Below are 12,869 nucleotides of genomic sequence, written 5' to 3' on the forward strand. Positions count from 1 at the left end.
TTTATTTGATTTTTGTGTGGTACTATTCCCTCTGTTCATACAAGAAGGAGCTACAAATATTGTCCCCTCCATACAGGTACTCGATAGAGAGTATTATAGATTTGCAAATGCGTGTCCCCTTTTCTTGAAGACCAACTTCTAGGGCTCCTCCAGGTGAGCTCCATTTCCCTTCTATTTATGCTTTATTTGTCTCAAACACTAACTAGCTGTGAGACCCCCAAGCAAGACACTGAACATCTTTGAGTTTCAATTTGCTCATTTGTAAAATGAGGATGTTGTTCAGCTGTTTCAGTTATGCCTGACTCTTCATGACCCCATTTGGAGTTTTCTTGGCAAAGATACTGGAGTGACTTGCCATTTTCTTCTCTAGCTCATTTTACAGATGAGGAACTGAGGTAAACAAAGTTAAGTGACTTGCCCAGTGCCACACAGCTAGTGTCTGACTCAGAATTTGAACTCAATTGCACTATTTTTTCCCAAAGTGTAGTACTTTTTAAAAAGGTAGTGATGAGAAAGAACTTTGTTAAGTTTCACAGTGCTTTATAGAAATGTGAGTTTGGCTAGCCTTTTGATTATTATTATTATTATTTTTATTTTTGAGAAAGCTGTGTGATATGGGGGAGGTGGGAAGGAGAACTGACTGGTCTGGATTCAAATCCTATCTCTGACACTTATTACCTGTGTGAGGCTAGGCCAGTCCCTTAATCTCCCTGGCATTCAGTTGTTTCATTTGTAAAATGAAGGGATTAGGGAAGACGGCCTCTAAAGTCTCTTCTCGCTCTAGATTTCTGGTTGTTTTATCTCCTATGGGTTATGATTATGATTGTGATATGAATGACTAGGTATTACCTTTAGTCTTCCAAAGCTAACAGTAACAGTGGGTAGCTCTGGCCCTACTAGTTGAGGGGAGGGGTTACAGATGGAGAATAAAGTGTTGCAGGGCCATAGGACAGGGGGCCCAGGCCCCACCAGTGAGGGACAGATCTCCAACTCTTCTTTTCCATTCCCTGGTTCCAGGCACCTGCTATCTCCTAGGCTTTGGAAGGGAGAGACAGTAAAATCTGATGTTAAGTTTATGACCCATCAGCCCAACCTGTACTAGGGGAGACTAGAATCTATTCTGCCTCCTTGACAGTATATTTTCTGAGACTCCCCAGTGGTCAGTCATCAGGTGCCTCTTTTCTTCAGGCTTTTCCACTGTTAGCTCACTTTACCCTCATTTCAAGCCTCCAATTCCCAAGGGTCAAAATGATTCCTGAAACTTCTCTGGGGACTGAGACTGAGTAAGGGTACTTAAAAGCAAAGACCCTACTACTATGGTAACAACACATCCTTGATTCCAAATATCTAGCCCTCCTGGAATAAAGGTTTAAAAATTCAACCTTGTTTTCCTCTTCATTTTTGGGAATCATAGTGGTAGAGAGGAAAGGGTATTGGATTTGGACTTTGAAGTGTTGGGTCCTAGCTCAACCACTTACAACCCAAGGGACTCAGGAAGACACTTAACTTCTCTGGGCTTCAACTTCCTCATCTATAAATATAGTGAGTTGGATTATATGACATCTAGAGTCCCTTCTAGCTCTAAACATATTATCCTTTGTAATTCCAGACAGGAAACAACTGTTCATAGATGTGGAAGTCATTTCAAGTCAATTGCCTCTGTGGTATGTGCTAAGTTAACCCCAAACTAAAAGAAGGAACAAAAATAAGAAATTGACACAGTGTGCAACTGTGTTAGCTCCAACCAGACCTATTCAAAGAAGCTATTTAGTCTGATGGAGGAGAAATGGATAGAGAGAAAGACATTGATTTTGATATGAATAAGCATTTCTTACAGTGGCCTAATTGATGAAAAGTATCACCTGAGTGGGGAGACCTAAAGATCCTGGAATCAATCTTAATCAGTAAATACTTGATCTTTTGGCCAAGCAGAGAGATGTGGGAGCTTAGAGTAGCACTGGTTTCAAGTTTTTAAAAGTCACATGCAGAATGCTATAGAGGATTGTGTTAGTGGATAATGAATCGTATCTCCTCACAAAACAGTGAAGGATAATAGAGGGGAAAATGAGCTTGCAGACCTGACTGTAGACTCCACTGAGCCAACTCATCCCCAGTCTTTATGCATGCAACACTTGTATACTGAGCTATAATTAGTTTATACTGTATACTTAATGTTCATGATTCTCTCTGTCCCTGTTTCTTTTGAACTATAGTCTGGATTGGCAGCTTCCTTCAGCTTTTTCTACCCTGAGGACTTTCCAGGCTGAAACCTGAATTGTTTACCAAAGTCTGTGGCTCTGGGCCATGGGTGAGGATCAAGTAAGAATGAAGGTTCACAGGTTAGTGACCTATGGTGAGTGCTAATTGTTCCTATGTGTCTGGTCTGTGTTATGTCTGATTAGATGCTGTCACATCAGACAAAGCTTTGGATGGCCTCTTACCATTTCCTTCATATTGTAAATGCTTGGAATGTTTCAGGAAAACAACCACTGCTCACCTCCCAAAGAGCTGATCTCTTGTTCTCTTTGATCTGGGAAGAAAAAGGGTTTTTTTTCTTTGCTATTATTTTTTGTTGTCAGTTTCTTTAATTGGCCCAAGGAAGTATCCTCCTTTTCATGTTTTGGAACCAAACTCTAACTATTCCTGGTCACAATTAAATGGTGGGGGGGGAGTGATGAAAATCTATCATGAAACTGCTTTCAGAGCCAAGCTTTGGCCACTCATTCTCTTAAATATAGATTCATAAGGTGTAGAAGTAGAAGTAACTTTGACAATCATCTGGTCTAACCATTTCATTTTATAGATGTGGAAACTGAAGCCTAGAGAGGGTAAATGACTTTCTTGAGATCAAGTATGTATAAATGGCTGTACCAAGAACCTGCCCAACCTCTGACTTTAGTCTTCTCATTACACCATGCTTCTTCTCCCATAGGACATAGAATGTTTACTTTGTTTTATGTTTAGCCAGACTACTAGAAGTTCCTTGAGTTCAGTAACTTCAGAACATAGCACAGTACCTTGTAAAGGATGGGCGCTTAATAAATGCTTATTCAATAGAATTTAACTGAATCAATATTTGATTGATATGTCCAGACCAGTAACTATTTTGTTAGCAACTAAAACTGACATTAAAAAAAAGTCTATGAATATTTATTAAGGTCTCTTATGTGTCAGGCATTGTGCTAACTCCAGGGATATAAAAAAAGGCAAAAGCAGGGTCCCTGCCCTCAAGAAGCTTACAGTCTAATGGAATAAGGAAAGAAAGGAAGGAAGGAAGGAAGGAAGGAAGGAAGGAAGGAAGGAAGGAAGGAAGGAAGGAAGGAAAAAAAGAAGTATAGAATTTTGGAAGAAGGAAAGAAGGGAAAAGAAGAGGAGTCAGAGCTAACCCATTTCCTATGTCCTACTTTAACTTTATGTAAATGTGTGAAATATATATACACATAGACATGTACATATACATATAAAGCATATGCATATGTGTGTGCAGATGTTGATATGTATAAAGATACCTTTACATACACATGTGTATGCATGCATATGCATTTCCTTTTACATATATACATATCATATCAAGGTAGGAAGTAGGAAGTAGGAAACACAAGTTAATTGTATGTATATATGAATGCATATATGAATATTTGTATAACAGCATTAATCAGCATCTATCATCTGCCATGCAGTGCCTGATTATTGGAACCAGATAGACTAAGGCTGACAGTTGGCCCAAACCCTAACCTTACAAGGAAGGATCAGTCTATTCTGGGTGCCTTTGGAAGAAAAAAAATGACACCATTTAGGGCAAATATATGTGCGTTTGTATACATACATATACATATATACATAATGATATATGTTATATATATAATATGCACAGCAATATAATATATTAACAACACCATGTTCCCTATTTGCAACCCATTTTGTCACTGAATATCAGTATCTATCTATCTATCTGTCTGTCTGTCTGTCTGTCTGTCTATTATGTCACTAGTCTGACCTCAGGAATCCAGAGATAGAAGGAATCTTAAAGATCCTTTGTCCTAATCCCCTGCTTTAGTAAGGTGGTATTTGAAACCCAGGAAGGAGTAGTGATTTACCTAACTTCACAAAGTGAGTAAATAGCAGAGGGGGCTTCAAACCCAAGTGTTTTTACTCCAGTTTGGGGATTCTTTATGGTACCAAATTGCCTTTCTACCCCAGAGCTATCTAAAATACAAACCTCACAATTCCTCCCTGAAGGGCCAGTGTCAGCTTTTCTTCTAGAACCACCCAGAACAGCACCATCCTTCCTTTTAAGGTTGAAACTAGTGCCAGCTGTGAACCCCAGCCGACTTTGTTCCAACCTTCAGGCACTGGGAGTCAGGCAATAGATGCTAATTGATGCTGCTGGACCAGGGCACTATAGCACATAAAATAATTTGCATGAAATAATACATAAAGGCCTGACTAGGTGCTCTTCAACTTAACTCTTTCTTATGGGAGGATTCCCTGCCAGTCAGGACAAGTAGAAAAGTCTCCCCAAATGATTGGCCCTCTTCAGCACTGCTTCATTTTAACCCTGGGGGATTTGTGGAGGCTGAGAAAGATACCAATTCTTAGTATGCAAATGCCTTCATGGAAACAAAGTCAAAACACTTAGGAAAGGAAGCTACAATTTTGGGGTAAAGTAAAGGTAAAATTAGGCAGCTAGGTGGCACAGTAGATAGAGTGCCAGACCTGGAGTCAGGAAGACTCCTTCTCCTGAGTTCAAATCCAACCTCAGATACTTATTAGGTGTGTGGCCTTGGGCAAGTCACTTAACCCTGTTTGCCTCAGTTTCCTCATCTGTAAACTGAGCTGAAAAAGAAAATGGTAAGCCATACCAGTATCTTTGCCAAGAAAACCCCAAATGGGGTCATGAATAGTCAGACACAACTGAAAAAAATGACTCAACAACAAAGGTAGAATTAAATGTTATACCTTGCAATCCTAATAAGAATTGTTGCAGGTATAACACTTTAATGTTCTCACTGCTCTTTACACGCATTATTTCCTCCTAAAGAAACCCTCACTAGATCCTATCATTCTTCCTATCATTCCTAATTTCTGCTTCTCTTTTCAAGAAAAAACCTTCATTGTTGAAGTCATCAACATTCTTCTTGTCACCCTGATTTGCAGCCTCACTGTCACCCTCAACTCTTCTTCTCACCCAGCCAGCACCCTAGGCTAGGCCCTCATTATGTCTTATATGGCATGGATTATTTTAATAGCCTCTTGTTTGTTCTCCCTACTTCATATCTCTCTCTTCACTGCTATCTCATCTTCACAGAGCTATCACACTCATTTTTCCTTATGCACGGATCTGGCCACGTCACTCACCACTTACTAAACTCCAATGGTACTCTATTCCCTCTCTATATAATATCAAATACAAAGTCTTCTGTATGACATGTGAAATCAAGCAAAGTATTTCCATATTAGACACATCACTAAAGAAAACACAAACAAAATAAAACTAGAAAATCAAAGAAAGTCTAAAAAAAGTATGCTTCAATTTGCAGAGTTCATCAGTTCTCTCTGTGCAGGTGGATAACACTGTTCATCATGGGTCCTTTGGAATTGCCTTGGATCATTATCTTGATCAGAGTAGGCAAGTCTTTCACAGTTGATTATCCTTACAATATTACTGTTATTATATACAATTTTCTCTTGGTTGTACTTACTTCACTTTGCATCAGTTCGTATAAAGTCTTCCTAGGGTTTTCTGAAACCATCCTGTTTGTCAGTTCTTAAAGCACAATAGTATTCCATCATAGTCATACACACAACTTGATATTCTCCACTTGATGGGCATTCACTTATTTTCCAATTCTTTGTCACTACAAAAAAAAAGCGTCTCTAAATACTTGTGTACAAATAGGTCCTTTTCCTTTTTTCTTTGTTATCTTTAAGATATAGACCTAATAGTGGTATTTCTGCATCAAAGGGTATGCCTCATTTTATAGCCCTTTGGGAGTAGTTCCAAATTATTTTCCAGAATGATTAGACTAGTTCACAACTCCACCAATAGTGCATTAATGTTCCTATTTTTCCCTCATCCCTCCAGCCTTTGTCATTTTCCTTTTCTGTCATGTTAGCCAATCTGATAAATATGAGGTGGTACTTTAGAGTTGTTTTAATTTGCATTTCTTTAATCAGGGCATTTTTTCCTGTGACTATTGATAGCTTTTATTTCTTCTTCTGAAAAATTCCTGTTCATATCCTTTGACCATTTATCAATTGGGGAGTGGCTCTTATTTTTATAAATTTGGTATATTACCCTCATATAGTTGAGAAATGAGGCTTTTATAAGAGAAACTTGCTGTATCTCTCCCCCCTAGTTTCCTGTTTGCTTTCTAATTTTGGCTGCATTGATTTTGTTTGTGCAAAAGCTTTTTAATTGCATGTAATCAAAATTATCTATTTTACTTCCCACAATTCTCTCTATCTCTTGTTCAGGCACAAACTCTTCCTTTATCCATAGATCTGAAAGATATATTTTTCCACACTCCCTTAATTTGCTTATGATATCATCCTTTTTGTCTAAATCATTTATGCATTTTAACTTTATACTGTTACATGGTGTGAGATGTTGGTTCATGCCTAGTGTCTACCAAACTGCTTTCCATTTCCCCCAGAAATTTTGGTCAAATGTCGACTTCTTAACTCAAATGCTTAGATCTTTGGGTTTATCAAATACTAGATATTGTTATGGTCACTTACTACTATGTCTTGTGTATCTAATCTATTCCACTGATCAACCGCTCTATTTCTTAGCCAGTACCAGATTGTTTTGATGGTTACCACTTTGTAATGTAGTTTGAAATCTGAACCTGGGAGGCTACCTTCATTAATTTTTTTTCACTGATTCCTTTCATATTATTGTTCTTTTGTTCTTCCAGATGAATTTTGCTATTATCTTTTTCTCATTCTATAAAATTGTTGTTTGGTAGTTTCACTGGAATGGCACTGAATAAGTAAATTAACTTAGGTAGAATTGTCATTTTATCAAATTAGCTCAACAATTAATATTTGTCCAATAATTTAGATCTGTCTTTAATCGTGTAAAAGTGTTTTGTAATTGTGTTTATATAATCCCTAGCTTTGTCTTAGCAGATAGACTCCCAAATATTTTATATTGCCTGCAGTAATTTTTAATAGAATTTTTCACTTTCTGTCTCTTGCTACTGGCTTTTGTTGGCAGTATACATAAGTGCTGGTGATTTACGTGGCTTTATTTTAAATCGTGCAACTTTGCTGAAGTTGTTAATTATTTCAATAAGTTTTTTCATCGATTTTTTAGGATTCTCTAAGTATGCCATCATATCATTTGCAAAGAGTGATAGCTTTGTTTTCTCATTGTCTATTTTATTTTTTAATATTTCTGATCTGCTCTGAGGGGAACTGTCTCAAACTTCAGGCTTTTCCCCTCTGCTTGTTTTTAGGGCTAGTTCTGGGACTTTGGAAGTTTTTGGTGTTTTTAAGGTGATGGGATCTGGTGAGAGGTGTGTTCATGCTCTCCTGGTCTGTATTCTGGTCTTTGCCCAGGAAGGGACCTTGATCCCCTGGGATAGGAAGAGATACTGTTCCTCAGGGTTCCCTATCTCTTGTGACAAAAAGCAATACTGCTTCTCCCTCTTGACCTAAAGACCATGGCCCAGGAGTCATATAGACAATGGAATTGCCAAACTGCTGCCCCTTAGGTCTACTGTTCCATCTTGACTGACAGTTCTCCTCTTAGCCCTTGAATTAAGACCCAGAAGTGAGTATAGGCATCCAGTGTTAGCATGGAAATTCCTTGTTATTTCTTTCTGACTAGTTGCTAGGTCCCCTTACCATCACTGGTTGGAGAGTTCCCCAACCTGCTTCTGTTGCCACCTCCTCGTCCCACCACTGGTGTTTCATCCATGGGGGCTCTAAGCCATCCTGTACAATTTCCCTTTTCAACCCCCTACTTGGACTTGAAAAATGTCTCACCCTCACCTTTTATTGGCTCTGCCATTTCAGAATTTGATTTGAGACATTATTTTAAAGTTGTTTGGAGGGGAATATTGGCAGAGTTCAGCTGAGTGCTTTCTCTACTCAGCCATCTTGGCTCTGCCTCTACCACTCCCCAAGTCTTAATTTGTATTTGATTCACATATGTCTTATATATGCTTTTACATCTAAATATTATCTCCACCTTGGAAATATAAGCTCCCTGAAGGTAGGGACTCTTTTACCTTTTTGTTGTATTCCCCAACACTTGGCACACTGTTTGGAGCATGGCAATCCCTGCTGATCAATTGATTGAATATCACAACAGCCCTGTAATATTGATATTGTCCGTGAGTAAACATTAAGGTGAGATGTTCTATTAAGGCAATTTTGATAAGAAAATTTGAGTCACAAAGTGGGGAAAAATATATCTCAACTCCTCTTAAATGTTCACTTCTACATAATGTTTACACTAACAAATATATAGATCTTCATTTATTTGGAGATATTAATTGATTTAAAGCTCAAAAGAGGCCTTAGAGGCTACTTCCTCACCTGGAGGAAACTGAGCCTCTGAGAGATTATGCTGAGAGACAGATAGTAAGTGAAAAAGACAAGATTTGGATCCAGGCCTCCTAACCCCAAATCCACTGCTATTTCTGATGTACCAGCTCAATAAGCAATTAGATCATCTGCCTCATTTGATTAAGATTTGTATACACAGGAGTAGAGTCAGAGGATGCTCTTGGACATTATAAAACAATTGGGCTTAACAGGCACCTAGGGGCCTTGTACTTCATAGTCAAAATACCTCAGCTTTGGTTTCCAGGGCCCCATTTTGCCCTGAAAGTAGGGAAAGTAAGGACACAAAAGTAAGGAAATGGAGTCACATCCTGGAGACCAGAGGCCTCAATTTATTCAGATTCTTCACCAAACAAAAGTGGGTTTTTTTCCCCCGCAGAACAAATGGAGTCTTGAAGATGCTATAGGTAACACATTTGCTCAAGACAGAAAGATATAGAAGATGCAGCACTGGAGCTGGAGTTAGGAAGACCTAGGTTCAAATTCCACTTCTGACAATTTCTAGTCATGTGACTCTGAGTTACTTAATTTCTCGATGCCTCAATTTCCTCATAATAATAATAGCTAGCATTTATATAGGTTCACAAAAGATTTCACCAAGGTTCACAAAGCACTTTACATAGCCGAATTCATTTAATTCATTTGATTCTCACAATATGAGGTAAATGCTGTTATTATACTCATTTTATAGTTAAGGAAACGGAGGCAGACAGCAACTAAATGACTTGCCCAAGGTCACACAACTAGTAAGTGTCTGAGACTTCTTGACTTCAGGCCCAGAACTTTATTTATTGATGCAATAATGATGGAACATAAGGTCTATTAGTCAATTATCTCTTGCTATTGCTACACAACTAGCCTGCATCCTATTGCAGTAAATCAGCCAGTCAACGAGCATTTATTGAGTTCTTTGTATGTGCCAGGCCCAGTGCTAAGTGCTACTGATATAGACAAAAGCATGTTCCCTACCCTCAGTGAACACACATTCTAATGGAAGAGATAACATGTGCACAACTTTAGACAAAGCCACATACACTCTAAGGGAGGTGTGAGTAGTGAGGGGGACAGGACATGCCTCTTGCAGATGGTGATTTTGAGCTGAGTCTTGAAGGAACTAGAGAAACCAAGAGGAAGGAACGAGGAGGGAAAGCAGTCTAGGTGTGGGGAACAGCCAGTGAAACGCTGGAAAAGATAGTATTCCATGCAAGGAGCAAACAGTATGAAGGTCAGGGGGACTGGGTCATTGGGTATGTGGAGGGGAGTAAAATGAATACAGATTGGCACAAGAGGAAGGAGGCAGGTCACGAAGGGCTTTAAAAACAAACAGGATTTTCAGTAAGTCCATAAGCTTTTATGATGTGCCAAGTGCTAGGGTTAGAAAAAGACAGGAAAGATTACCCCTGCCCTGAAGGAGATTGCCCTCTAAGGAGGGAGACAGCAAGCAAACAGATCTGTACAAACAAGTGATATACAGGGGAAATAGAAAAGAATTAAAAGAGGAAAGGCACCAGGCTGAGGAGGGATTGGGAAAGACTTCCTGTAAGTGATGAATTGTTGTTGGGACTTGAAGCCAGTAGTCAGAGATAAGAAGAGATAGCATTCCAGACATGGGGGACAGTCAGATGGAAGCCTTAGAGCTGAGAGATGGGGGGTCTTGTTCACGGAACGACATCATTAGATCAACATTATACATGGTGGGGAGAAAGGTATAAGAAGGCTGGAAAGGTAGGGGAAGACCAGGTGATGAAGGACTCTGAGTGTCAGAATGAGGATTTTGTATTTGCTCCTGGAGGTGAGAGGGAGCCACTAGGATTTAGTGTGTGTGTGGGGGGGGCGGGGTGGTGACATGGTTGGGCCTGCATTTTAGGAAACTGGCTGAATAAAAGATGGATTGGAGAAGGGAGAGACTTGGGGAAGGCAGCTAAAGGGTTCAGGGGTGAGGTGATGAGGGCCTGAACCAGGGTGGGGACAGTGTCAGAGGAGAAAAGGGAATGTATTCAAGAGATGCTGCAGGGCAGCTAGGTGGTACAGTGAATAGAGCACTGGTCCTGGAGTCAGGAGGATCTGAGTTCAAATCCAGCCTCAGACACATAACATTTATTAGCTATGTGACTCTGGGCAAGTCACTTAACCCCAATTGCCATATGTACAGGTACACACACATCTCTTTCTCTATCTATCTATCTATCTATCTATCTATCTATCTATCTAAAAGAGATGCTGCAAAGATGAAATCTACAGGCCTTGGCAATAGATTAGATATGGAGGGTTAGAAATCGTGAGGAGTCAAGGATGAACCCTAAGTTAGAAGCCTTAACAATTGGGAGGGGGTGATGTTGCCTACTACTATACTAACAGTGAAGTTAGGAGTGGGAGAAGGCTTTCAGGGAAAGAGAATGAATTCCGTTATGTACATGTTGATTTTAAGATAAATGTATGGAACACTCAATTGAGATGTGTTAAAGGCAGTTGTATGAATTGGAGGCCATCAGAGGGATTAGGGCAGAAAAAGTATATTTGAGAATTGTCAGCATAGAGAAGGTAATTAAAATCCATGGAAACTGATGAGATCCATAAGTGAAGTAGTATAGAGGGAGCAGAGAAGAGGACCCAGAACAAAGGGGTGTGGGACACCAGTGGTTAGAGGTCATGATCTAGATCTGAGAATCCACCAAAGAAGACTGAGAAGTGGTCTCATAGGAGAAGAACCAGGAGTGAGTGATTTCCCAAAAACCTAGAGAGAAGAGAATAACTTGGAGGAGAAGGTCATAAATAAGGTCAAAGGCTGGAGAGATTTGGAGGAGAATGAAGACTGAGAAAAGGCCATTGGATTTGTCAACTAAGAGATCATTGGTAACTTTGGAGAGCAGTTTTGGTGAAATGAAGAATTTGGAAACCAGATAACAAAGATTTTACATTTGCTCTTGTGAGTAATAGGGAAACGTTGGAGTTTATTGAGTAGAAGATGCCTTGGTCATATCTGTGCTTTAGGAAGATTACTGAATAGCTGAGTGGAGGGTGTGCTGTAGCAGGGAGAGACTTGAGACGGGGAGACTTCATTAGAAGGCAATAGTCCAGGCATTGGGTGATGAGGGTCTGCACATTCACTGGGTGAGTGGATAAAGGGGCCATCCATCTCTCTGATGGTATCTTTTATACTGCTTCCCTTGCCTAGGTCTCGATTGGTCACATGCCCTGAGTTGGGGCTTATGTTTGTAAGTAGCAAACTGGTTATCTATTTTTGAGAAAATCAGCCCAGCTGCTCAGGAGAATCCTTTCTTTAGCTATCATGCTATCGTTTGCCTCTGGCTGGCTGGCTGTAACCAGTCCCATATGGTCTAATGAGAACAATCTCAGAGCTGGATTTGAACCTGGAATTCTAGATAGGACTCTGCCCACAGTCTGACAGGCCCTGCAGGATTCCAAGGCTCAACACTATGAATCAGGCCCAATCAATTGATTTATATTTAGTTCCATAGCAACTATTTTAAACAAAGAATTATGATCTTTGCCAGGCAGAGGTAAGTATATAAAAGGATTCCCATGCTTTGGGGTCCATATGTCACTAGGATTTTATCACTATGCAGAACTGGCTGTTTGTAAAAACACCCTTCACCAAGCAGTAACTCATCTCTAACTTAGTAGTCTTAAAGACTTGCTTGGATCACTGAGGTGTATGTTGCGGAGGTGAGACTAGAATCGAGGTCTTGCAGACTCCAAGGCTAGCTGTTTTCCCCCTCAGAAATACCTTATCTTTTCCCACAATTTACAAGGAAATAAAGCAATTAGATATGTTAGAATAGCAATAGTAGAGTTGGGGCTCCTCCCCAAGGTAGAGACATTCCTACTTAATTTTGTTATGCTGAGAAAGGTTTTTTTTTCTAATGATCCTTGTAAACAATCCTTTCTTAAAAACCCCGAGACCAATCAAAGACATTCCTGTGGTTAGAATAGAGGTAGAAGACCCAAACTTTTTTGGTTTTCATGCATTTTCTTTTTCTTTCTTTCTTTCTTTCTTTCTTTCTTTCTTTCTTTCTTTCTTTCTTTCTTTCTTTCTTTCTTTCTCTTTCTTCCTTTCTTTCTTTCTTTCCTATTTTCCCTTCTTCCCTCCATCCCTCCCTTCCTTCTTTCCTCTCTCCTCTCCTTCCCTTCTTCCTTCTTTCCTTCCTTCCTTTCTTCCTTCTTTCCTTCCTTCTTTCCTTCTTTCATTCCTTCCTTCCTTCTTTCTCTTCCTTCCTTTCTTTCTCTTTCTTTCTTTCTTTCTTTCTTTCTTTCTTTCTTTCTTTCTTTCT

Source organism: Vombatus ursinus, unplaced genomic scaffold (assembly GCF_900497805.2).
Source record: "Vombatus ursinus unplaced genomic scaffold, bare-nosed wombat genome assembly UNPS02010193.1, whole genome shotgun sequence".
Taxonomy (NCBI): Eukaryota; Metazoa; Chordata; class Mammalia; order Diprotodontia; family Vombatidae; genus Vombatus; species Vombatus ursinus.